This window comes from Callithrix jacchus, chromosome 12 (assembly GCF_049354715.1).
Source record: "Callithrix jacchus isolate 240 chromosome 12, calJac240_pri, whole genome shotgun sequence".
NCBI classification, from domain to species: domain Eukaryota; kingdom Metazoa; phylum Chordata; class Mammalia; order Primates; family Cebidae; genus Callithrix; species Callithrix jacchus.
Window position 1 is genome coordinate 122870326 of NC_133513.1, and position 27835 is coordinate 122898160.

General features: G+C 47.9%; 1 protein-coding gene across 12 annotated transcripts in view; it reads left to right on the forward strand.

The window, feature by feature from the left end:
* The window catches only part of MGMT (O-6-methylguanine-DNA methyltransferase), a 303204-nt gene that overhangs the window by 64362 nt on the left and 211007 nt on the right, over positions 1-27835 (forward strand). The window lies entirely within an intron of this gene.

Consider the following 27835-nt stretch of genomic DNA (forward strand, 5'->3'; position numbering starts at 1 on the left):
AATTGTAAAAACATAAAAAATGTGAAGCACTCCTTAATGGTTTGCTTTGAAATGTAGCATTAAATTTCCTCCATTCATTCTATTAAAATTGTAGGTCTTGTTATTTCTGACAGAAGAAGAAGAAAAAAACACTCACTCCTATGCTTGGTGTTTCTCTTAACTGGCTAATAAACACAATGCCAGGAACATTAGATAAAGAAAATACATAAGAAACATAAAAATTGATTTTAATGGACCCCTGTCAGAGACAGCCATAATGAGCACAAGCGCAGTCGTAAATATCAGCACCCGCCTCTGCTGTCGGGATCTTTCCTGGAGAGCTGCACGTTACAATCAATATAGTCTCTTTCAGACCAAAAAATAAGCAAACCTTTGAACTATGTGAATTCACGCTTTTCAATTTCTATGAGAACCATCTGGCTGTAGTGTTCAGAAAATCACAGGCACCAAATAATTTGTAGGGGAAAATGTCATTTTGCCTTTTTAGCATGTAGTTGCACAATAAATCATAGAAATTATGTGTTGGGTTTTTTTTTTCTTTTGGGGAAAAAGTAAAAGGTGCAAAGTGAATTTGGGGAAGAAAAAGGAAAACAAAAAAAAGCCTTATAAGATATTAGTTAAATGCCCATTGTGGACCATGCAAAGATGATGAAGAGGCTTCATTTTGAATTTCTACTTTATGGACTTTCTGAATCAAGATAGGATCAGGTCAGGTGTGAAAACAGCCGTGAAAGAGTGCTAAATCCTGACTAAGATCTGCCCGGCTGCTCTCCTGAAGACAGACCTGTAGACAGACCGTGGGCGCTCGCGCTGGTGCCTTCATGGCCCCTGGGAACTTGGCTCCTCTGAGCTTTCCTCTTGGGGTCTCCAGTCACTGGTCCCTGCCCTGGTGCTTCAAGCCAGCTGCTGGGCCCAAGCCACAGGTAGGGTAGAAAGAAAGAAGGATATGTCATGTATGGGCTAAAATTAGGTGTCCTGTGAGTAAGAAAGGAATGGGATTTGGGGGCAACCAGCAGTATTTGTGTGTGTGTACTTAATTTTGGTGGGGGGAGCATTTGAAAGTTTGGGAATAGTATAAAAAGCTATATTAATACTCAATTAAATTTAATGTTCTATCTTTTTTTTAGGTAAAAATTACATAGCAGATGTTAGATTTCAAGTATATGGTTCAATGATTTTTGACAAAGGTGTGCAACCATATAGCCACCACCCAAGATATAGAACATTCCAGAAAGTTCCTTTGTGTCCCCTTAAGTCAGTCCTCTTTGTGGATTCCTGTTGCCATTTCTCCTGAGTAAATTCCTGGGTGTGGAATTGCTGGGTTGGATGGCAAACGTATGCTTAGCTTTACAGGAAATTGCCAAAACTTTCTCCAGAGCTGTATCATCTTAAATTTCCCCTAGCAATGTATGAGCTTCAGTTACTCCACATTCTTGGTAGCACTTGGTGGTGTCAGTTTTTCAAATTTTAGCCATTCTGGCCGGTATGAAGTATTATCTCATTGTGGTTCTAATTTGCACTTTGCTGATGAGTTATCCTGATGAAGTCTTGGTCATTCCTGTGTTTTCTTTGTGAAATATCTACTCAAGTCTTTTGCCCATTTTAAAAATTCTTTTATTTTCTGAGATCGAGTTTTGCTCTTTAGCCCAGGATGGAGTGCAGTGGTGCCATCTTGGTTCACTGTAACCTTTGCCTCCCAGGTTCATGTGATTCTCCTGCCTCAGCCTCCTGAGTAGCTGGGAGTGTGCCACCACACCTGGCTAATTTTTGTATTTTTAGTAGGAGAGGGGGTTTCACCATGTTGGTCAGGCTGGTCTCGAACTCCTGACCTCATGATGCACCTGCCTCTGCCTCCCAAAGTGCTGGGATTGAGCCACCACGCCCAGCCACTTTTTGCCCATTTTGCAATTGGAGGTTTCTTGTTTGTGTTTCTGTTATTGATTTGTGGTTCTGGATATGAGTCTCTTGTCAGATGTATGTATTCTGATTATTTTCTCGCAAGTTGGAGGCCTGCTTTTCTGTTTTTCTAATCGTGTCTTTCGGTGAGTAGAGGTTTTTAATTTTGAACAAGTCCATTATGTCTTTTTTCCCTTTATGTTTAACACTTTTCGTGTTCTAAGAAATATTTGCCTACCGTAATTTCTGAAATACAGTCTCCTGTGATTTCCTTTGAAAGCTTTGTCTTTTTTCATGTTTAGATATGCGATCCATTTTGAATTACCTTTTTGTGAGGTACAGAGTTGTTTTTCTCCTGTAGCTGTTTAGTTGTTTTAGTATCATTTATTGGAGGAAGAAGAATGTCTCCTTTCTTCATTGAATTACCTTGGTGCCTTTGTTAGAAATCAGTTGACCAAGGATGCGTGAGTCTGCTTCTGGTTGCTCTGTCTTGTTCAGCTGACCTTTGCCTGTTCTGTGCCGTTCCATGCTGGCTTGGCTGGGTAACTTTGTGATACGTCTTGATGTCAGGTAACGTTGAGTCCGGGAATCCTCTAAATGTATTTATTTTTAAATTGTGTGGCTTCTGCGTCTCTTAAGTTTGCATGTTGCTTTTAGAATTAAGGTGTCAATTTCTGCAACCGTTCTCTTTGGGATATCGATTGAGAGTTCACTGAGTCTGGGTATCAGTTCAGGGAGGGTTGACATCGTAACACGGAAGTTTGCACTTGGAGGCTCTGACGGGCGCCTGCGTTCGTTTGGGTCCTTGTCCTTGGCCGCAGCGTTGGCTGGTTCCTCAGCCTGGAGGTTTTGCACATCAGGCAAACTCCAACTCTAAATACTCTGTTCTTGATGGTGTTCTAAATCAGGTTGAAAGTGTTTAACCTTTTAACTTGTTGTTGCTTGTGTTTAACAACTGACTTGTATGTTGATCTTAGATTGTGGGATCTTGACCCGATTCATGTATTCGTTTCCAGGGTTGTTTTGAGAGTGCTTAGGATTCTGTGTTACAATGTATGACGTCTGGGAATGAAGGTAATATGCTTCTTCCTTTCGGATGTTTATGCTTTTAATTTCTTCTATTGAGCTATCCAGAGCCCTCTAGTTTGACTTCAGTAAATGTGGTGACAGTGGGTGTCCTTCCCTGGTTTCTGGTTTGGGAGAGCTTGCAGGATTCCACCAGTGAGGGCTCACTGCCCACATTGGGTTTCAGAGGGGTCTTCCTCAGCGTATGGAATTTCATCAAAGGATTTTCATGTATGCTGACATAGTCATGTGACCTTTCTCCTTGGCAGAATAAATTTTTAGGATTTTAAACCAGGTGCATACTTTTATTTTTGTAATGTCTTTGTCTTGTTTTGGAATGAGGGTCGTTCTGGTGATGACCAGTTTGGAAGCATTCCCTCTTCTTTCTGGAAAAGTATGTGTTGGATTGGTGTTACTTTATCCCCAGGTGTGGGATGAATGCACCTTGGATGCCATCTGGGTCTGGTGTCAGAAGCTTTCTGTGAAGCTTCCTTGTTTAATAGGATTGGGTGCTGCCTTCACCCATCTCAAGATGCTCTCCCCCTGGGGCCGTTTGTGCTCCGCATGGCTGCTGCCCTCTGATTGCCACGTGACAATGGCTGCCAGGATTTGGGACAGCATCCTGCTGGCTCTGGCCCTTGCCCTCACCCTACTCCAAGTGCTGTGAGTCCCAGGGTGGTCCTTGCTTCCTCCGAAGTGGTGTTTCTTTCTTTAGTGGATAAATTGCGGGTTGACCACCGGGCCTTCTTAGGTGACACTGCATCTGGGCCTCTGTACAAAGTGTGACTCGCGCTCCCCAGGTGAGTCCAGTGACCTGTGTGTGGCTTCGCATGGTGACCAGGACTTCCTGTGAGTTCCCTTACTCACTCCCTCACCTCCTGTAGTGTTAGCTTTCCCTCCCTAAAAACAAGTGTTAGGAACACATCGGCTGGGAGAGTGGTATCTTTTCTGAAAGCGAAGCAGCAGAAGATGCTTTGAAGTTAGTTCTATAACTGCCTGACAATATCAGGTCTCCGTGAATGCCATCCTGTCTGAGAGCACTGGGCCTTTGCGAGAGCAGAGCGGCTCCCTGGTGCCATCTTCCCGCGGCTGCAAAGCCCTGACCTCACCAGATCCCAGCTGTGCCCAAAATCTAATGAGAGGGGCCAGGCTGTGTATGTTTATTTTTCTAATGTTATTTCGGGGCTTGTTTAGTTTTCCATAATACTGATTGCAGTATTTGATTACTTGAAAAAATGGACCCTATCACCCTGGGTCATACTTAGATTGCAAAAATAGCCTCAGTCAGACCTCTACACCCAGGGCACTGGGGGAGCTGCTGGGGCTTGCCTTTCACTTGCCAACGGCTCACCCTTGTTTTCTGTTCTTTCATTCTTTTCACATAAGCCTTTTCAGAAAAGTATAATGTAATACTGAAAAGGCTGATAGAGCCTAACCAAACGAAACCATAAAGCATTTTGTATTTTGGAAAATGTGGGGACTGAACACAGGCTGTCTTCTACTGCAGAGGCCTTTTCTGTCCTCACGGTGGGGATCCATTTCCAGGGTTTGTGGGTCAGCTTTTGGCATCTGGCCCCAGCCAGCTCTTGGGTCGAGGCTGGGTGGAGAACGCATGTTGGGCATTCCCTCTTCTGTACACCTGGCTGCCTGGACGGATAGGGCCTCCTGTCACTGGCTAGGCTGGCCTGGCCCTAGCCCCTCTGGGACATGAGAATGCATCCTGCAGGGCCTCTGTGTTGAAGAAAGGAGAGTTGTCTGATGGCATCGGCCCTCAGAACGCGTGCCATGGAAAGCGTGACGATGCCCTTGCACTTCCCAGGGGGGCAGCTGCAGCAGGAAGTGGCCTGGCTTTGCCTCTTTCTGCTCATCTCTAAGTATGTTCAGGAACTCAGCCGACCCTCAGCGCTGCATGGGGGCCTCCCGGCTGGCTGGGCACGTGCACCTGGCGTGGCCATGCTGCCTGCTGTCCCCGCGGCTCCTCCGTGCAGGGCGGTCTGACCGTTTGCCCGTCGGGTGGTTCCTCAAGATCTGTGGGCCACGAGAACCTTCCTGGGAACTTCATGAATTTGTTTTTTCTGACAGATTGGAGCATTAATACAGACAGTTGCAGCATTCACGTTGTTATAATTGATCTTTCAAGGAGGAGAAGACACTGCTCTTAAGGACAAACACTTAGAGAAGCACTCTTAGTAAAAATAACATCCAAAAAAACGCACTCTGTAGGACTTTCACCTGCGGCAAGTTTAGCTGTCTCACTGCTTTTCCACAGTGTCGTGGAATAATGATGTGTTGTGTGTGCTTAAACAATGTAATTATTTTACTTTACAGAGTGTTCCTTAAGGAGTTCTCTTGAGTCAAATAAGCATGTTTCTGTGAGGAAAACTTGCCAAGCGCTCCTTGGCTTCATAGAAATCATCTGTTTTCTAAAAACAGGTGCCGGAATGCCCTGGCGAGCCTGGAACCCCTCATCTCGCCCCCGCCGGCTCTGAGGTTCCACGGCGCTGAGGCCTGCCCATGCTGAGGGATGTTGCCTCCCGCTTCTGCCTGAGAGGGGTAAATGATCAGTGGTGGATAGGGAGTTTCTCCTGTGACTTATGTTATCAATAACACAAATTGTGCATGTACTTCACCCTATGCTAAACACTTACAGCGCAGCGTCCTTTAGAAGACAGACAATGGCCTCGTCTTTCAGATTGATGGCTAAAAAGACAAGACAGGGAGCCAAGTTGTTTCCTTTCAGTTCTGCAGATCCTTGCGATGAATTCTTCTGTTCTGTGGTGAAGGGGTCCGGAGTGGGGGCTGACGGCTGGTCCCCCCAACACAGTGCTGCACATGGGGCCTGTGGAGGTGTTGGTGCAGCCCGTGGAGGGGGCAGCTCTTGGACCTTAGTAAGGTAAAGGGAAGCAGCCTAATATGCTTTTAAGTGAATGTATGGTGTGAAAGCCCTGCCGTTGCATGCTAGGAGATGGGCCGTGCACGCTGAGCCTTCTGAGTCGTGAATGATGAGGTTTGCTGTGCTCCCCTGATTGGCAGCTGAAAGGGCAGGTCAGAGCCCCTCTCTGCAGCACTGCGGAGAATCCTAGGCTGTGCAGTACCGGCCCGTCCAGCACAGGACAATGCTTCCTGACCACAGAAGAGCGTGGCACGTGATTCATTGTGAAATTGTATGGTTTCTGATCTAGAAAATCAGACCTGAACAGTGCACAACCTTACCAGCTTCCATCCTCTTGACGTTTTCTCCCCCCAGCTGGTTCTGTGCTGACCTGGGGGCAGAGTAGATGGTGGTAGCAGGCAGGTGGACAGTGTTTAAACAGGTGTCACTGAGATTTAGGGACCTTATGTTCTGGACTCATCTAAGAAAGCAAGCAACGTAAAGGTTTTATTTCTGTCGGTTGTATAACTGTATGACAAGGAGACAGAGACGGCCAGTGTGCTTGCCCGCGTCCACGAGTCAGAAGCAAACCTGTTCATTTAGTTTTAAGTCTACCAGGATCCTCTTGGAAGAAAGAAAAGAGTGGTTGAATGACAGCTACAAGTATGTGAGTTCAGAATATGAACCAAACTGTCAGAGCAAGAGATGGTTTAGCTTTCCAACATTTGGAGTAAAAGACTTATTTTAGAGTAACAGGTAAATTGGTAAAATTGGTTAACTCTAAGCAGACAGAGGTGGATGTTTCTGCCTCTCTGGCAGGTTAAAATAAAAGCCCTTAAATCCGCTGCTCTTATCAGTAAGTTTCCATGTAAGAGGTGTTGGGCTTCCCTTCTGTTTGTGAAGGGAGGACCGCGTTTCCAGGGAGATCATGCGCCTCTCTCCTTTCCATGGCCACAGAGAGCCTTTCCCTACTTCCATGAGGAGGAAACATGGAACTTGGCACAATCAAGTTCTCATCAAGAATTACATCATGTGTTGGGTCCAAAGTGGCTCCCGCCAGAGGTCATGGCGCTCGCGAAGGCGAGGTCATCAGTTCAAGGCTAACCTGAACAAGCTCATAAGCTCAAACTGATTGGCAAAAAAAAAAAAAAAAAAGAATTACATCATGTGGCATGTGGGCCGGGGAAGAAAATATCCCAGAAGTGCCAGCCACTGGATAGGTGGCTAGCATCGGCGTCTCTTCAGGTTTCAGGAAGCAGGTCACTTCCTGGCTCAAATCCCTGGTGGTTCCAGGTTGTCTGGAGACTGCACTTTCACCCTCAGAAAGGCCCAGCATTGCCTTGGGCCCAGGCTAGAGGCTTGCACAGAATCCTGTTTATGATTCGTAATCTTGCAACAGCCACCTCTGATGGGATTAGCCAAGATGACAGTGCCCTTTCTGTATGGCTCTGGCGCCCTGCAGAGTTGGGCCCTGGCCCTCACTGCCCTGCTGCATGGACGGGCCACGCCCTCCTCCTGATCAGTGTTTGTTATGAAGTGTCCGGCCCTGCGGACCCCTGCCCCTGCTCCAGCCCTGGCGCCGATCCCGTGTCTCTGCTGGGCTTTCATTGCCTGCCTCTCAGTGGCCTCACCTCACTGCAATTTACTGCTTCTAGTTAGTTGTGGTCTTGAAAAATTGGTGAATGGGATTGTCCACGTTGTATGAGAAATGAGGTTAAATAAACCCCTGTGAGAAACATGAACCGTGAGGTGTCTGGAAGTATCGTATAATAGCATCTCGGAGGCCATTTCCATCTCCTCCTGGAGTCTCTGCTTCTCCCAGAAGAGGCGGCGTGGCCAGGGGTCAGGCAGACGTCTGGGACTTGGGGACGTGGAGGGACTGACATGTGTGGGACACGTGTCTGCCTGGCCTGGGGGGAGGAGGCGTCCTTCCATCATTGCCCTGCATCCTTGGAACCCTCCATGAAGTTGTTGGCAACAATGCCCATTTATCAATAACAGAAGTGGAGACAGGGTGAGGGACGGTGGGTTACAGGGTCCTGGGGAAGACGAGGGGGAGAGGAAGAAGTGGGTGTTCCCTCTACTTAGCTGAACTTGCACTAGAGGTGGCCACTCTGGGGCTGACCTTTGCTCTCCTGTGAAATCCTTTGTGACTCTTGCCTGCAGTTGCGGGGAGCCTCTGAGACCATCCTGATTGGGATTTGGTCACTGGGAGCGCAAGTCAGTGTTGTCCTGGGGGCCTGAGTCCAGCATCTTAAAAGTAGTGTCCTCCAGTTAATGTCGGATTTGGAAGTTCAGCCTCAGCACTTACTGCTGTAGGAGTCAAAAGGCAGTAGGATCTGTCCTCACGATACCACTCGCCTCGCACACATGTGGAGCCATTGTAAAGTCACAGCATGAGCTCGCATGCGTGCTGGTATTAAAGCTTGCTCGGTGATATGCTGTTTTAGAGGAGAAAAGGCGGCGGCGGCGGCTACTCAGGGCCACGTCTGTGGACACCATCCTCGGGACACTGTGACATCTCGGGACAGCCTCCTTCTCCTTTAGCAAAACATAACCGTATGACCCCTGAGACCGTCGGCACGTGCCTCTTGTACTCTGGAATTTGATTTCCAGAATGACTTTTTATTCTTCTTATATCATTAATGTTTTCTGAATTTAAACTGCAACTAATGAATAGTTTTCAGTTTTTGTTTTGAAAGTGTTCATGTCGTTTAAGCTCTGAACTCTCAAAATATACTTGGTTTGTTAAATGCAAAATTGTATCATTCATTAGACCAGCTCCTTGATATTAATGTACAGGGTGGCTCTGGCATGCTGATCAGTTCAGAGTTTAAATTGAGTTAAAGGTTAAATGAGTTTAATTTTTGAACTGAACTGGCAGTCTTGTGGCAAATTCATCCAGAATTTTTATTTCCACTTGCTCTACAAGTGATGGAAGTGGGTCTTTTTGTGACAGAAACATGTGAATACATTTAGGATTCAGTTAGATTCTGCCATTTATTGGCTCATTATTTAAACGTGCGAGTGCCCTGCTCTGTATCAGAGCAGATGACCGGCCCTGCGTGGGCGGGGCAGGGGTGGGAATGCGCAGCCTCACCTGCGGCCCAAGTCCAGCTCAGGGGCTGTCGGAGCAGACAGGGAAATGGCTGTTTCGCACCTCGAGACTGGGGAATTCCTCCAGACAGCATCTGGCATGGGCCAGAACCTTGGCCACTGGCCACAGCTGAACAGGGCTGACCGAGTTAGGACACCGTTGGGTGGGGAAGCAGCAGGCCCAGCCTCTGGCAGGGTGTAAGGGCATGGAGCGGGGCAGAAGGAGGCAGTGAAGAGGCTGCAGGCCCCCGATCAGGCATCTGACGGGTGCAACTTCCTCCCAGCACTAGGGGAGAGGTAAGCAAAGAAGGACTCAGAGGAACAGTTTAACAAGAGGGTGGCCATGAAGAGCTACCAATGGGGACTGAAGAAAAGTGAAGAAGGAACAGAGAGAGAATGGAGCCAGGACTGGAAGGAGAGAGGTGGGTATCGTGTCCGGATTGCCCAGCGCTCCACGGAAGGGAACGCCTCGCCTCTCCATGGCAGAGCCCAGCGAGGGCCACATAGACTTCGGGTTTTCTTCAGGCCCTGAATGTGAGGATTCCTTGGCACCTGGTCTGCTTTGAGACCGACACGCTGCATTTGATTAGTTTGACCATGGGATGCCAGCTGAATGCTGTTTGCTCAGCATACGTCTCAACTTGAAATGGTTCCATCACAAAACAAAGTGAATCAAATAGAGCATGGGGGGCAGATGGCTCAGTGGGGACACAGAGCCAGAGGTGAGTCACCTTCACCCCAGACACCCCACATTCTAGATGCGTTCTTGGAGCTCTGTGTCAGGGTTGGGGTAGACGGGAGGGAGAGAGTGTCCTCCCCAGAAACACAGTTGATCACACCGGGGAATTCTTTGTTTCCTTCTGGTAAGGACATTGCTTCAGTTTCCTCTAGACTGGGCCATGCTCTCTAAAAAGAACCAAAAAATCAGAGGCAGTTGAGAGTTCTAGCTTTGTTCTGCAAAGTCCTGTCTTGATTTCACTGTGTCTGTGCAGCCTGCTGGGAGCATTGACCCCCCTCTTCCCTTACACTGAGGATCCCTCTGAGAACCCCAGTCTCTCTGTCCATAAACACAGGCAGGAGATTCACCTCCCTACTTTCCTCCCCTACCCCATGTGCTCTATACCCACAAAACACACACATGCAAATATCTGTAAGGCAGAAAGGCTTGTGGACTGTGTGACCAGTACACCTGCAGTTTCATGAAGTGGTTCTGGGTCAGCAGTTACTTTACTTTCCGGCGTCCGTTGGCAGAATGCAAACTCCTCCTGTGTGCTGGGGGGTGGGCGGGGCAGGGGATTACTGTTTTCTTGCAGTAATTGTTCCTGATGGAATCCACATCACTGCTTTCAAAGCTGCTTTTGCCATGCCTTCTTCCAGAAAGCTATCCTCCCATCCTTGGTCGGCTGGGACAGGTGAAGCATTTAGAAAATGCTCTCTGTGTTCCCTTCCAGTAACACTGGGGAGTGTTCACAGCTTCTGGCAGAGCAGCAATGGAAGCATTCAGCTTCTGAAGCAAGCCTTCTACTCCTTCTAGAAGACCCGTGCTGGCCAGGTGGGGCTGGAGAAGAACTGGGCTGGGAGCACAGCTTTGGGAGGTGATACTTGTTCTTGTTTCCAAGAAGCTGATATGTCCTCTGGGGAGGTCTCTAGCCAGCCGAAAGTAGGCACAAGGTCGCCAGGCGAGGGCTTTTTGTGTGTGGAGTATGCACATTCCAGCAACAGAGTTTTCTGCCAGGGTGTTTAGACAAGCTGAAAGTGGAATATAAACAGTTTTAGAAGGATGCAATTATCAGGAGAAACGTGTGTTTGAGACTTCACCCACAGTGACAGGGAAATACAAGGTTTGAGGCGTGCTGACTCTTCCCTTTGTTTCTCTCTCAAATAGAAAAACGTGCATGTACGGTGTGTATAAGTGGGTGTGTACTCACGTCATGAGACATTCTAGAAATTTCTGTCCTTTAATATTCCTGCCACTAAAAACATATGCTCCTGAAACTGGGGAAAAGAAACTGTTTATCATTCTTCTAAATTATTACAGATGCCCCAAAAGTAGCCTCCCCCAAATAGTGGTTTTCCCTTTCTAAAAACCACCTGGAGAAATGCTGGGCTTTCTGCTCTTTTATCCTGTTCAGTGGCTCCGTTTGGAAGAGTTATTGTACAACCTCGCGCTGCTTTTATTAAAAAGAAAACTAGGCCACTTATTTCCTTCAAAGTTTTTGGTGTGTTTAAATCTTCCCTAGGTAAACAAAACTTTTATTGAAAATAATATTTTGAGACCGTGACACCCTTCTCATAAGAAGCGGTGCTGAAAGCCCCCTTGTTGGCTGGTCCTGCCGGCAGCCTGGCGTCTGCCTGGTCTATGGGCTGTGCAGGGTGCTGGGGGCAGTGGGGAGAGGCATCAGTCCCACGTGCAGCTTTCAGGAGGGGCTGGGGAGGCAGATTTGACGTGAACGCAGATAAGTGCAAGGACCATCAGGGCAAAGAGACCCGGGAGACCCAGCCAGGGGAGGAGGCAGAGAGCCTGGTCAGGCCAGGCAGGTCCTCCAGGTCCAGGCCCTGGGGAGCCTGGGAGGCAAAAAGATGGGCTGAATGTGGGAGCACTGGGAATGGGGCAGGGCCTGACCTCTGAGCTCTTGACGTTGCCCTGTTGTGGCATTTTCTTTTCCTTTTTTGAATCAGTCTCATACTCTCACCCAGGCTGTGGTCCAGTGGTGCGATCTCTGCTCACCACAACCTCTGCCTCCCAGGTTCATGCAGTTCTCCTGCCTCAGCCTCCTGATAGCTGGGATTACAGGCACATGCCACCATGCGCGGCTAATTTTTGTGTTTTTAGTAGTGATGGGGTTTCACTACATTGGCCAGACTGGTCTTGAACTCCTGACCTTGTGATCCACCTGCTTCAGCTTCCCTAAGTGCTGGGATTACAGGTGTGAAGCACCATGCCTGGCCTGATGTGGCCTTTTATATAGTGGATGTCGTAAATAGCTGGTTGATTTCTCTGTTAGATTTTGTTTACTTATTAAGTTTGGAAAATACATTGAAGGAAAGAAATGTGAGTGTGTTTACCAGTTTCAGCGCGGTGACATCAGTGAATGCGCTGGCTCTGTGGTGCCTGTCAGATGCTCCGTGTAGGAAGGACGAGGTTCCTCCCTCAGAATGGCTGATCCGTTTCCTTCAATTCCCCTTCAGTTTTGCAGCCTTTCTCCCCTAACTTTGTCCGGCCATCTCCCGGAATCTCATATTAAAGGCATAGTTAATCCTGTAATATCCTCTAGTTCTTTGCATCTGAGTTTTCAAGAGCCCTCCAGATTTTTATTGCCTGCAGGTCCATATGCCGTAGACATAATACCGTCAGCAGCAAATTGCCTTCTGGAGAAGAAATTGACAAACAACGTTACAGTTGCATTTTTAGCCTTCATATCTGAGGGCCAGAAGCGTGTTCAGGATTTATGAAGTTCCTGAATTTCAAATGTAAGCAATAAAATTGTCCCAAGGTGGGGTCCTCATCTGCATCTATTATTACAAACTCTTAAAGTCACTTTAGCATATAACATGTCAGTAGGTGTTTTCTACTTTTTCTCTTTTCTTTTTGACAAACTGTGTCCAAGGAAATTAGTTTGCTTGCATGAAACGTCATCTGTGTTTGCAAGCTGGAATAGTTTTGCTGGTTAAGCAGTTCAGAGATGATAAAATTTTTTGTCCGAGTATGACTTTGGCGGTGAATTTAATAGAATCATGGCCGCTGCCAGGAGCCCAGAGGAGAGGTCCATTTTAAAGGGTGTCTGCTGCACTCAGCCAAAAGCATTATGGGGATTGTTTGAATTGACAAAACTAAAATATGTATCATATTTTCTCTTTCTAAAATGCATTTATAGTTTATTTACCTGATATGGAGGAGCAGAGGTATACATTACAGAGAAATCATCATCATATCCTCTGCATAATAAGTAAGGCCAGGCCTGCTGTTTCTATTTTGGTGGATAGTTACCTACTCGGGACAGGAAAATCACAAACTTGTAGCTAGGGAAGGAATCCCTTCTGCCTGTATAATAAATATTGTCTTGAACCAACTATACTGTTTTTTGTGATAAAAACACATCATGTAAGGGTTCCCATGTCCGCCATTTGTAAGTGTTCAGTTGAGTGACGTTAGTGGGTTCAAAGTGCTCTGCAGCCATCACCACCATCCAGAACTAGAATGTTCTGTGTTTTGATTTTTTTTTTTTTTTGAGATTGAGTCTCACTCTTTCGCCTAGACTGGACTGCAATGGTGCGATCTCAGCTCACTGCAACCTGCACCTCCCAGGTTCAAGTGATTCTCATGCCTCAGCCTCCCGAGTAGCTGGGATTACAGGTGCACACCACCATGCCCGGCTAATTTTTGTATTTTTAGTAGAGACAGGGTTTCGCCATGTTGGCCAGGCTGGGCTCGAACTCCTGACCTCAGATGATCCACTCTCCTCAGCCTCCCAAAGTGCTGGGATTACAGGCTTGAGCCACCGTGCCTGGCCCCATCGTCAGAACTTTTTTGTCTTGCAAAACTGAAACCAGTACCCATTAAATCCTAACTCCCCATTGTCACTGGCCCATCCCCTGGCATCCACCCTATCCTTTCTATCTTGATGCCAACACACCTGCCAAGAGAAGGGGTGTCCGGAGACCCCCGAGACCAGAACCCTCTGCCGACTTTGGTAGTGCTGTCTTGACCTGAAAGGCGGGTGAGCCTCCGGGCGCTTCTTCCTTGGGACATGGAGCCGTTTCAGGTGGGGCTCTGGGCTTCCCCTGCCCCAGCCCCATTCCCTGTCACAAACCCAGGCTCAGAGGTACAGGGCAGCTGCACAGCCAGGGTGGTCAGACGCTGATGATCACTGAGAAAGAACTCAAAGAAATAGAAGGTTTGACACAAACGTGGGGAGGTGTCATTGGTAAAAACAGGACCCGTGTACACGTGAAGTACACGGTGAGGTAGAGACGCGCTGAAGAGAGCCACCGTTTTTAGACTCTTGAGCATTGAGAGGAGGCTGTGTTAACCATTTGGCTTTTTGCGTCTTGTCATCATCTCCGTTATGTTGTGATTGGACTTTACCAGAGAGAAGGTGGAGGAAGGTTAACAGGTAGGTAGGAGAGTTGCAGGCCCTGGGGTGATAGGTGGGGCAGAGGGAGGGATGGAGAAGTGACTTCAGGAAGAGCTTCAGCTGCCACAGGCCAGGACACGCTCGGGGAGCAGGCCCCCCATGCGGCCGCTGCCCCTGGCAGCCCTCGTTTCCAGTCTGACAACTCGAGGTAGACTGGGTTGTTCTCTGTTTTTGGTGATTTTCGCACAGTGTCAAGGATGAGTGTTTTCCACGCTGATGTGATGTCTCTGTAAGTTTCTCTGAGACGTTCTCACCTGTGCTGACATTCTGCTCTGTCCCTACTTTCTCGTTATTTATTTACCAGACCCCACCATTGGGTGCAGTGATCGAAACCAAAATATCAAACCAGAACCAGAAACTCTTCAGCAGTTGCATGGAACTTGCCTTAGAGAGAGCTGGAGGGGTCAGGCGTAGCCGGCTGCACCCAGCCTGCACCCTCCTGAGAAGTGCACCCCTCACTGTCCAAGAGTGACCCCAGGCCATGGGAACCACGCTGAGTACCAAAGGCGAGTCCCCAAGGCATGGGCAGGCTCCGTGCTGGCACATTCACCTCAGGCTTGCCGCAAGCGGGGCTCAGGCTCTATCTGTGGGCTAATTATCAGAAGCTTGGCAGTCATGAGACCAGGATAAGAAGAACCAAAAGACAGCTCTCCTCCCAGGGTTATGGGCCAAAAAACAGCTGATTGTTTTAACTGCAGAAACTGACCCGCTAAGAAGGACCTGATGAGAGGAAGGCCAGTGGGGCCACAGACGGGAGTGAGGCGACCGCCGCCCACCCACTGATAGCTGAGCGCACCCTCCCTGAACATGTGGGAGGGGCAGACTCCCCACATGGGAACCACTGGGCCATGACTGTGGCACTCCAACTGCTGGTGGTGCAGACCCACGGAGCCCTCTGTGGCTTGTGCTGTGTTACCATGATGCCACGTGCCCAGGTGGTGGTGACTCGGCACATACCTGTGTGCCCCCCACCCCCGCCCCAGGCCTGGGACTCCTGCCCCCAGAGGTCAGTGAGAGTGGAAGCTGCCACAGATGTGGATTTGTGGCTTTCAAAGCCTTTACAATCACAGTAGAAGTTTGAGTCCTTAGCTAAATTAAGTACATGCTCATGTGAATGTGATTTCTCCGTGAGGACTGGGCCTTGTAGTTTGTCTCTGTACTAATGTCAGTTCATCACTTTGGTCTTGGTGGAGAATTCTGGGTTTCAGGCACGTCCTCTCATCAGTGGGGGACATGTTTGTCCAGCTGTGAAAGACTGCCTTGCCCAAGTTCCTGAGACTTCGGGGCCACTGATGTCAGGGAGAGGCTGGCCGAGGGCAGGGCCACATAGTTCCCTCCTCCAGTGTCCGTGAGGACTGGGCGTCGCTGCCAGAGTCAAGGGCATGGAAGAGGAGGCAGTCCATCCTCTTCTGAAGGCTGCTCTTGTTGTTTTTCCCCACGTATGTAACCTTTTAATGTTTTTTCCTGGCTTTTTCATTAATGTATGTAAAAATATTAAAAGCCCTTGTATATTACATGAAAAACTATGTCAGCTGCCCTGTTTTTTTCTATTTATTAAAACTTTTCAAGCAGTAAAAACATTTTACTTGTTAATGAGGGAAAGTGGGAAAATTAACGGCACAGAGCTGGGATCCAGCACATGTGTCCTCTTACCCATGCGTGGCCGGCTTCCCACCGTGTGGAGTTTAATTTCTGCGATAGGGTTCAGTACGTAAATGCAAATAGATTTAATGATTCGCATCAGTAGATCATTTCTCAGTTTAATATCCTCTGATATTTTGGGTCAAGGACTCTTTCTTTGGGAGACGGTACAATTTCTAGAGGTAAAATTATTAATATTAGTGATATTACGTTATGTTGAAGTGAAGTGAGATAAATGTATCGTTTTCACAAAGTCAGATTTCTGCGTGACTTTCATTCGTCATGGTGCAAAGGAAACCCTGGCTGCTGCAGTAGACTCAGGAGCGGGCAGAATTCCCGGGCGCAGGAGCCTTGGAGCAAGGCAACCCTCTCTGGCCCCCAGCACCTTGCAAGCAGTGGTCGTCTCATCTGTTCACCAGCACATGTGAACCTGTGGACGTGCAGGCACGTGGGCCATTTTCACTGAAGAAGTTCAACGGAGGAGTGAATTAAAATGAGAACTCCATTCAGCAGTGCTGATGGAGCTTCTGTGTCTGGTCTGTGGCACCATGCTGATGGAGTGACAAGAAACCACGATCTGGCCTCAAGGGCTTCGTCTGCTGTGGGAGACAGAGATGGTGGCACGTCAGCCCTGGAGGCAGGAGGAGAGAGTGGTGGAAATACACAAAAGGCCCCGAAGAACAGTGGAGCATCAGGGACATTTTCACAGGGAGGAGACTGGGGGTCTTGTTGCCTGCCAGCCCCAAATGTGGCCTCCGTTCCTTCTCCCTGTCTCCCGCTGGAAAGGCTAAGTACAGGTGCCAGCTCTCCCAGCCTCACTGGGAGGGGGTGTGTGAGAAGTCTAGGCCTGCTGGCAGGCTCCTGGTAAAGACTTTGCTCCTCTGATACAAAGAACAGCATGAGGAAGACTCTCCCGGCCCCCAAGTCTGTGGACACAGTTGTGTGAACACGATTCCAGGAGCCGGGCAGCCGTTACGTGACCATGAGGGCATGGGACCGTGGCTGAAAGGCAGCATGCTGCCAGTGAGAAAGATGGGAAGATCTGGGACCTGCTGGCCCTGACGCCGGTGAGGCCTCCTCTGAACACCTGTCCTGTGACCTGATGTATGTCCTCATCACACGCTGCAGCCGTGAACAGCACGCAGGTGATGACCGGTCATATGCCACCTGCGGACTTGATGCTGCTTTTAGCAAACACAGCAAATACAAAGGAAATAGTCATCACTTCCAGTACTCAGAGATAGTCTTTTGGTGTAATTCCTTCTAGGTTTTTCATGAGCATGTTTAAAATCAGTTTTGAAGTCTGCTTCTTAACTTTGTATCTTAAGCGCTTTTCTTGTTATAAAGTCTTTTAAGTGTGATTTTGAAGGATCTGTGCATGGTTCTTTGCTAAGGCCTCTGTAGCATGCTTGTGCATGGCCGTATTTTAACCATTTCTGTCTTGGAGAACCTTTATGTTTTTGTTTGCAGTTACTGGGCTGTAGTAAACTTTCTTGGTGAATGCTCTGTGGCCCTGGGTGCGTGTTTCCTGAGCGAACTTGCTTTTTGCCTTTCTCCCTGGAGCTTTTGTGCCAGTAACACCCTTTCCCTGTTGCAAGGTGGCTTCTGAAATCAACTGTGACCCTAAGTGGGTCTTTACTCTGTGTTTTCCCGCCCCTCTGTTCTTGTGCTCCACGCCTTCTGAGCAGCAGCTCTGCCAGCCTGCGCTTCCTGCCATTATTACCCAGTGGCCCACATTTCAGAAGTGATGTGTGGTGTGAATGCTGTCTCTGGAACAAGACCCCTAACTCCCTTACTTTACAGCTATAAAGTGGACAAATGACTTTATTCCATGCCTCAGTTTCCCCAGGTCTCAGATGGGTGCTGTAATAGCATCTAACCACATAGGATTGTTGGACAGTTACACAAGTTGACCAGCAGGAAACTCTTAGAACAGTGCACACCCCATAGTAAACACTCAGTGAATGGTAACTGCTGCTATTGATGAGGATGATGATGGCGCTGTTTCTGCCACTTGCTTAGGTAGCCGCTGTGTGCCACTGGCCGCCTCCTCCCCGCACCAATGCCCGCATATTTCACAGGCCTCCTGAGATGTCCCTGTCTGAGGGGGGGCCCTCGTGCTCCCAGGCTTGCTTCAGATCCTTTGCCTGAGCCTCTCCAGCACTTCGAGCCCGCTCCATCCAAGCGCTGTTCTCCTCCCGTGCTGTGCTGCCTGCTCTGAGTTTGGAGAACAGGGGCCATGTCTATCTTGCTGGCCATAGTACCCCTCACAGGGCCTAGCCCAGGGGGCACTTAAATTGTAAAGATCCATAGGCCGGGCGTGGTGGCTCATACCTGTAATTCCAGCACTTTGGGAAATCAAGGTAGGAGAATTACTTGAGGCCAGGAGTTTGAGAACAGCCTGGGCAACATAGTGAGATTCTATCTCTACAAAACCTTTAAAAAAAGATTAACCAGGCCTTCTGTAAGGCATCTGCAGTGCCAGCCACATAGGAAGCTGAGGCAGGAGGATCGCTTGAGTGCAGGAGTTCAAAGCTACGGTGAGCTGTGCTTATGCCACTGCACTCCAGCCTGGGCAACAGAGTGAGACCCTGTCTCTGAAAAATAGAAATAAAAAATAAAGATTCAGTAACTGAAGGGTTAGGAGAGTGGAATATACATGCCCTTAATAAAGAACGGTGTGACTGTAGGTGGGAGGTGAAAAGCAGCACTAATTCAAAGCCTTACTTTGGCAGCTCCATCAGAGTCCTGCATGTTTTTCACCCAGTTCCTCACTCATGTTGGGATTCTCTAGGGCCAGCAGGAACCCTGCAGGGTTTAACTGAGCACTGACTGGACCTTCTCCAAACAGAGCACCCTCCAGGGAGCTGTCGAGGGGCTCTCCTGTATCCCCTGCCTCTTCAGAAATCGTCATCAGCTGTGAAACGTGGACTTGCATGTGGTTTTGTAGTCTCTCCAGTACGGAGTCCACAGCTTTGGTGGCTCTTGCCTTGGACCCTGCTGTTACTGAGGGATTTGTTGCCATTTGACCCTTGGTCTGCGTCTCAGACCAGGCAGCACTTTCAGGCTCAGCTCTCTTGGTCTCTGGGTAGCACTTGTCCCCCAAAATTTGTGTGTTGAGATCCTCACCCTCAGGCCCTCTGGATGTGACAGTATTTTGGAGATAGGGTCTTTTAAAGAGAGGATTAGGTTAACTCAGGGTCATTAGAGGAACCCCTCATCCAGTATAACTGGTGTCCCCATGAGATGGAGGTTACAGTACTTCACAAGGGTGACTTTGTGAAGACCCTGGGAGAAGGCTACCTTCTGCACGCCAAGGAGAGAGCACCCTGGAGGAAAGCATTCCTGCCAGCACCTTGGTTTCAGGCTTGCAGCACCCAGCCTGTGGGCCTGTTAGGGGAGCCCTGGAGGAAGAACGCAGCCTTGCCGGTGGCTTTGGCGAGGCCGTGCAGTTCAGCTTTACCATGTCATTCCTGGGGGAATGTGCTGTGGAGAAGGAGCGCCGCCATCCCAGGCGGTGTTCAGAAACATCCACAGCAAAGTCAGGACGGGCAGGAGCCTTCTAGGAAATGATTAAAATGGTATTTTACATATATTTGGAAAGAAAGCTTTGAGAAGGCATCTGTTTTTAAAACGAAATTCAATGGAAAATTTAAAAAACTGGCTGTGATGAGCAGTGTTGGTCCCGAATCTTTTCTGCGTTTCTATTCTGTGGTAGGCTGGTGAGACCGGCTTTCCTCGAGTTCTGGGCCGGGATGTGGGGCGTTGTGAGCCTGCCCTTCATTGAAGGGGGCTGGTGATGCTGAGTGTTCACCGCCTTGCAGAGCTTCATGGCAGTCTGTCTGTTTCGTCATCACTGTTGCCTGGACGGCGTGCTCCACAGTCTCGCCCTGCCCTCTTACTGGTCTTCGTTAATTCGTAGTCCCTGGGGTGGAGCGGGCAGTACAGATATCCTCCTCTCTCTCATTATCCAAATACAACAACCAATTACGAAGCGCCTTATCCTGCCAACTCCATTATCCTATCAGAAAGTGTGTGCTAATTTCGAGGAAGCGGGCGGAACTCTGTCAGATGTGCCCTGAGATATAAAATGCGCTCTCTGTATCTTGTCTCACAATCTCCCTCTTTAAACTTCTTGGGTTTTTCTTTGCCATCGTCCCACCTTTCCCTAAGGGTCTACCTGTCTTAGAGCTCCTCGGCTGCTTCTGCCTGGGACTCTGGGTCACTGTCAGCTCAGGTAGAATTTTATTGGTATTTTTAGGCTCTTTAACATACTTCAATCAGTATGTTTCTGCCTATGGTTCTTCCAAGATAGAAGTAAATTGCAGTTTTCCTCTGATACTAACCTGGAACCTTAAAATACACACAAATGTACACACTAATGAATTCTGTAAATATTAAATAACTCAGTAATTGTTTCAAATGACTTAGATTATGCAGAAATCTTTGGATTTTTACGTCGGTGTTTATAAAGTGTTTTAATACTAATTGGGAAAGTTGGTTGCAGGCTTTTAGCTAGAATAGGAGCCCATCATAATTTTTCCCAATTATAATAATGAGGCATAAGCTTCCGTAACCTGAAATCTTCCTCTATGACATGTTTTCAGGAGTAGAATTACTACATTTGATGCTTAGGCTTGTTGCTGTCAACTTCTAGAAGAACTGAGCTAATCTGTGTGTATTTGAGAGCAGCATATAATCTAAAATGCTGGCCTAGAAATACAAGATTGCCTTTGGTGATGAATTGGTGGGGTCTTTGTTCTGTCAAAAAGGAAGGGCCTCTTGCACTGTGCTGGGCCTCATTCAGGCAAGTGCTCCCCATCCTCCCTCTGCACATTTGACAGGAAGAGGCTTCCCAGTTTGCCTTGGCCACGGTCATGCCACATCATCCCCCCAGGTGTGTGGAGAGCCTGCACGGGCTGCCGTGTGCCTGGGGACAGGTGTGGACGCAGTTGGGCGTTTCCAGGACCTGGGTTTCAGAGCCTTTTTAAAATTGAGAGCTCATCCATTGTTGATAAATGGCCAAATATAAATGTATAACACCTTGATTAATAGGCTGTGATGAAATTGAAGGTGGTCTTTTCTAGGAAATCCTCATTGAAATACTGCCCATGTTGAGTAAGTCTAATAGTACAGTGAACCACACGCTTAGTGGAAACGTGATAGGATGCAAATAGGAAGATTTGTGAGTGTTTTTCCTTCATGAATTTGTTGTTATCTTTGCAGAAGTGAAGAATATCAATATTTTATGGCCTTTCTCTGAGATTCGTGTCTATTACCAGTGACGCAGAGCGTGGCCCTGGTCCTCAGCACCTCTGTCTTGGTGGTGGCAGGGCCGGCTTGCCCCGTGGGGAGGAGGTGTGTGTGTTTTCACCAAGTTAGCGAATTTCCTGTTTTCTCTTTTCAAATGGAAGGATAGCTTCCTCTCCTGTGGACCTGTTCTGGAGACTGAAATGGCGTTACAGCCTTTGTGATGTTACTGTGGAAATCTCCGGCATCTCTCCTGTTCCCGCCGCCCTGCACAGCCCGCGGAGAGCACTCGCAGGCAGCCCCGCTCCACCCCGCTTTTAGAGTCTTCCTTTTCATTCTTTTGAGAAAATGTAGCTGATTCGGAGCCTTTCAAAAAGTGTGTCAGATCATTTTTGCCATTTCCCTTTTTCCTTGAAGTTTCTGTTATTTTCCATTTCGATCTCAGATACCCTTCTTAGGAAGCCGCATCCCCGACGCCGGGCTGGCCCGTTCTGCTCTGGGGAGGCGCGTGCTCTCATTTCACTCCATGACGGCGGCGGTAACACTTATCAGCCTTGGCATATGGGATTCTGAGCAGCAGTGCCTGGTCTTCGAGGTGTTTTGTGCAGCGGCGAGGGGATGTCCCTGTTCTCCTGGAATATTTGCGTTGACCAGAGACGCTGCTGCTGCGTCGGAATGTGGCGTCTCTGTTTCCCCTTGTGCGTCACCTTGCTGGGTTATCCACATTTTAACTCTCCTTAGGTGAGTGACTTCACTGATGCCAAGAGTGATTAAAATAATGCGACACACGGAGTCCACTTAGGCACCGCATTTACCTGTGTACCACATTTCCAACGTGTATTCAGAATGGCTTTTTTCAAATATTTAATAAGAATGAATAATTGAATGTACTGTAGCCTTCTTACTTTGCCCTTCGATCCCATAAGACCTTTAAAGCTAAAACTAGTTTGGGCCCTTGAGGGGTTTATAGAAATTAGGTACGTCTGTGTATGGAAATGGCTGGCATGGTGAAAAAATTGAGTCCTTAAGTAATTTGCTATTCCCAGTGATAATTAGAAGAAACCCCTGTTCTGGCTCCATTTTCCCAATGTTTTGAAACTGTTTTAGGTGAGATTGCTTTAGGTATTAGCAGCTGAGCTTTTTTCTTGCCATGTTCCCCACCCCCCCAACTGTAAGGTAAGTGGTTTTGGCATATTGTGTTGCCTTGATGGGTTATTAAATTGTCACTTCTAAGAGATGAATGTGGGTTATAGAGTATGTTGTGCCATGTATCATCTTAGTCATCAGGAATGTTTCACAAAACTGAATAAGAGTAAATTTTTTAAAAATTTATGATTGAAATTCGCAATTTTATTAGGTTCTTTAAAAAAAAACCCTAATATACATCTTTGTTCTCAAAAGAGATCTGCAGACTGCCCTAATTTGTCTTTGGAAAGGACACAGAATTTTAGCAGAATACTTATGCTACGAAATAGACGAATGCAGGTGCTGTTCCTTGGATAGTCGCATAGAAGGTTGATGTGCTCTAAGATTTACTGTGCATCACCTTAGCCATCATTCCCATAAGTATTAATTTTAACTCCACTAATAAGAAACTGAACAAAAGTGGAATTATGAGTTCAGTAGTATTCTATGAAAGGTCAGTTGTTAAAAAGGCAGAGTCTGACATTCTGTGAAAAAGGTGCCTTCATTAATCATTCTGATGGGGGAGCACAGGGCGTTCTTGACCAATACCAGTGAACCTTGCAGTGCAAAGTTTCAGGGGCTGATCTGCAAGTTTTCATATAAAAACAAGGATCATTTAAATATATGTGAGATCCTTCAAGGAATTGCTTTACCTCTGCTATTTGAAAGTGTGCGTGTGATGTAGGAAATGTTATTAAATATGCATTACTGTTTTGAAAAAGGAAAAACACCTGTTAATTTTATAGATAAATTATTGTGGAAATCTGTGGTAGACACAGCTCCGGGCAGTAATGCATTTCTAGGTGAGTGAATGGACATTTCCTCTATGGATCATCTACAGATATTGGTAAGGTTTCTTTAAGTCTCTTTCGGATGCTGCATTCATGGCTAAACCTATGCACTTGGACCTGTTCTGCAAAGCAAAGCACAGCCTACTTTCACACTCCCCATCGTTCTTTTTCCGTTGGTCACTGTGGCAGAGCGCCTACTGTGTACACAGAACCGACACATTTCACATTGAATTATCTGAGTATTTATGTGCCCTGACAATTCAGCGTTAAAGTTCAATACAAATATATAAATTATTAAGCAGTTAACCGGTGACACATTCATCAGCTGAACATCTTTTATTGTGGCCTGCTGACAGATTATTTTCATTCGGCCATTAAAGCACAATATTGTCGGGCCAAAGTCTGTTTCTGCATTTTCTTTGTCTCTGTTGCTGCTACTGAATTTCACTGAAAGCTTCGAAATATGAGACTAACACAGAATACTGAGGATTTCTTCTCGGAAAACAGGAACTTTCAGACATGTTCTCTACAGCTGATTTCTGTACATAGCATTTGTGTGTGTGCCTTTGCCAGCCAGCAGCGTTGTATCGGAAGGGATGAGCTGGGGTGCTGCCCTTCCTGCTGTCCTTATGGGCCGGGAAGGTGCCCTTTCACCCTCCACCCCCAGTTGGCGCCTAGTAAAGATTCAGGAGTGTCACACACTACGACTGTCGCTATTAATCAATCGAACGTACCTAACTTTCCTTACTATGTTATTAATTACTACTCTCTATACAAGAGAGAGGTGGAGTCTGGCTGTGTCATGATGGGAATTAGCTCTGTGGGTAGCGACAGGGGTGGGTCAGGGTGCAGGTGGTGAGACAGTGAATGCGGAGGTTGGGAAGGAGCCTCCACACCCCAGCGGGGCCCATTCTTCATGAGACCTGAGGGGAGCGGAAGCTGCAGGAACCTCTCTGTTCCATGCCACATGCCACTGTCATCTGTGGTCACACCTGCTTCTTCAGGTGTGGAAGTAGAAGCCAGAGAAGTTAAACAGCGCGCCATGTGTTACACGTTCCCCTTCTAATAATTTTGTCAGTTTTGGTGTCAGGGTGGAATTTTGTCTGATGGCAGAGGTCATAGTTGTCTGTGAGGACATGGTGTCCACCCTCAAGCGTGTAATTATGCACGGAGAGAGTTCGGTTCAGTTTTACCTAACACAGTTTATTGGAGCCTACAAGCAGCACAAACTGCTATGTCTGCAATGTTGCAATTCTTTCCTTATTGTCATAGTTTTTGCTTAATGGCTGTTTGTGCTACATTGACCAGGTCCATGCGTTGCTTAACATAAATGATTACATTTGCTTATGATTAAAAACCTCCTCCATTAGAAGCACAGCATCCAGAACTTGTAAATGATTTGTTGCTAAAGCTTTTTACTTCATTAGCCACGGCGTTGACTCCAGAGTCATTGTCTAAGAGTTAGGAACACTTGGAATGAGCTGTGTAATGTGGACCCTCTACAAAATTTAAAAAGAGACCAAGCCTTCTGGAACAGCTTAGCATGCAGATGAAAGGCCAGGGAAACACGTGAGCAGCGCCAGGCTGCAGGCGGAGGCGCGTCCGTTCTGACTCAGAATGGCATGGGCGAATAAAGTCTTTTATGACGGGAGCAAGACTTGTTGTAAAAAATTATATACCATTCATGACCAAAATCCTTCAAAACACTCTGTCACCATTCCCCTCTGAACCCTATAGCTTAAGTTCTAAGCATCTTGTGAGTCTCTTGACAGAGCATTGAAAACTCCATGCAGTGGTCTTGGGGAAGCCATTCAAGCCTGGCCTGACCCTTGCCAGCACCGCCCTCGTCTTTGGCTCCATCCTGGGATTTGATTGTCAGTGCCCCACCTGATTCCAGTGCGCCACCACCGCCCTGGCTCGGGGTACAGTAACATGGGCCATTTTGTGATTTATTATCGGAGGACAACTAGCGAAGAGAACTTGCTGGAATAACTGCATTAAATGTGATGGGCATTTTTGTGGTCAATGTTAAATTCTTAATCTTGAAAGCAGTTGTGTGTGTCAGGCAGACTGGGTGATCATCTTTCTGACAGCAGTAGGAGGAGCTTCTTTGTCTCCCATTACAGATGGAATTAGGTCTACTTTGTACACAGTACCTAGTGACAGTGACTGGCCTGGGGAGGGGATGTGCTGGTTCTGGAGTCTGAGAAGATGGGGCTGAGCCAGCTCTGACTTGGCCACACATGGCTGTGTGACATCGCGCTGACTGTGCACCTTCCACCAGGTTTCTTTGTGAAAGTGAAGTTAGCACCAATCTCACTTCACATAAGTGAGGAATACATAAGAGCGTACATGCTGAGTAAAAGTCCTCAGTTATTTCGTCTTCAGCAACAGATGATCCCCAACTTACCGAGGTTCAGCGTTTGAGTTTTCCAGCTTTCCGATGGTGCAAAAGCAGCCTCCGTGTGTGGAAACGGTCTGCAAGCACCCATGCCGCCATTCTGCGTCTCAGCACAGTATTGAAGAAATGACATGAGATGCCGCTTATCATCACACAGGCTTGTGTTAGCTCATTCTGCCCAACTGTAGCTAATTCAAGTGTTCTGAGCGCGTTTAAGGCAGGCTGGGCTGAGCCATGGCATTCAGTGTATTAAATGTGTTTTGAGGGTCAATGTTTTTCACTTTCACTGAGTGTATTAGGATGTAGCCCCATTGAAAGTCGAGGTGCATCCCTGCTTATGTGCCCGTTCTGTGCTGGGCGTGGTCCCAGGCCTGCGGGATGCAGAGGCGAGCTCAGCGTTTGAACTTCTAGCAGTGCTCACTGTGCATGGTGGGATGACCCTGCTGGTCCGTGCCCTGGCTTGGGGAACCAGATCTCCGTGGTGGTTTCTCTGGAGGGTGTGGCTCTCCCTGGTCAGTATTGTGACCTCAATTACCACTTCCAGCCCCCTGCATTCATACACTCCGGTTCATGTATGTAAGAGTTCTCTACTACTGTAGGAGAAATGCTTTTCAATTATGAGTTTTGTCATGAAAACTTAATTTTTTAAAAGAAATCAAAAGATCTGGATATGGCGTGAGCTTCCCTTTCTGCCCAGGACTTTACCTTCCTGCTCGGAGGCAAGGTCAGCCCGGGGGCGGTGCTGGAAGACGGCAGAGTTCTATCATTCATGGGTTGATAATTTTTGGAGTACTGCAATACAATTAAATATACTTAACCTTAACATTACCCCGCATGTGATTGAGTCTGTGATTCACAAGCCCCTTCTGGTTCTTCCCCGCCTCGCCATGGTCATTAGGAGGATGGATCATCCCCGTGCTGTTGGGAACGCACTGCCTTAACGGCCTCAGTGCCCAGCAATGGAGAACTGTCTACTGAGTGTCTGCGTGCAGCATGCCCCTCAGAAGGTGAAAGCTTCACCTCTTGTCTTTCTTGACATCCTTTGGCCTTGTGTGTTTGGAAGTAGCCAGAGGTGGTGGAACAGTGGTTGGGTGGGTTTGGGTTTTCTTGGTGCTGCTGAAGGGTCCAAGGTTGGATGGGGGTGCGACCTCAGCCTCGTGATGGGCAGCATGGGTGGGGGTGAAAATGACCCCCCCTTCTTTCTCCCCTCCCTACTCCTCCCCTTCCTCCTCCTCCTCCTCCTCTCTTTCCTCCCCTTCCTCCTCCTCCTCCTCCTTTCTTTCCTCTCCTTCATCCCCTTCCTCATCTTCCTCCCCCTTTCTCCTTTTCCCCTTCTTCTCCCCTTCCTCCTCCTCCACTTTTTTGTCTTCCTCTTCCTCCTCCCCATTATTTTCCTCCTCCTCCCCTTCCTCCTCTTTCCCTTCCTCCCCCCCCATCCTTCTGTTCCTCTCTCTCCCCCTGCTGTACCTGTTTTTCTTCCCCTTCCCTTGCTGTGTTTCTTCCTCCCACGCCCCCCTCACCCTCTTTTCTGGGTCTGGCCTTTCTAGGAGGCCTGTCTCAAGGCCCTCAGGCCAGTTCACCGGGCAGACCCCAGGTGGAACCGCCCCCCCCAGTGTCCACTTATGGCCACTGCCTGCGGGGTCCCTTCCTCCAGCAAGGTGCTGGTGACAGTGCCATAAACAGGCTGTCACTCATCTGCAGGCGGTCTCCTCTTTCCCTCAGCAGATTAAAGCCTTCATAAAAAAAGATGGAGGGCCCTTGACTTGCGACACGCACCTTCTGCCTTCTTGGGAAGGTGAAAGGATGGCTTCTAGCTGGGCTCTGTGGGTAGCGGCGCGGCGGGGCTGGGTCGGCAGGACAGAAGCCTGCTCCTCGTGTGGGGCCTGCTGCCAAAACAGCCCGTGCAGCCACAGAGTGACGGAGAATCATGTCCCAATGTGGTGTCATTTCCTCGGACACGTGGAACTTAAAGAATTATAGGTACCTTGAGCTACTGGCAGGTAAAAGACAGTAAAAAAAAAATAGTGAAAGCCACAGTGTACCCTCTGAACTGATCTACAAGGCCGTGCAAGCATCACTTTGAATAATACGCAGTAGATACGTTAGAAAAATGTAATACTGGTGCACGGACCCCTCAGCCTCTTTGACGAGTGTTGTAATATATCTTGTTGAATGATGAATATGCTACAGTATGTTTCAACTATTCCTGTCTTGTGGCTGAAAGAAAAATGTATTGAAAATGAATGTAAAATATTGAAATTTAGTAGTCGTTATGCTTCAGTATAATTTCTTGTTGCTCTGGATGTGGTAGACACATCCCTAATTACACAGCGTGCACACATGCACCTGTAACGGGAGCCACGTGCAAGTCTGATGGGAACAGCCCGTGTCCTTTTGCCAGAGCCCGACAGCATCTGAAGGTGGTATATGGAGAGGACCCCGGCACCCAGTCCCCTCGTGGATTAATGGCCTTGCTGTGAGATCCCAAACTGTCGATGATCAC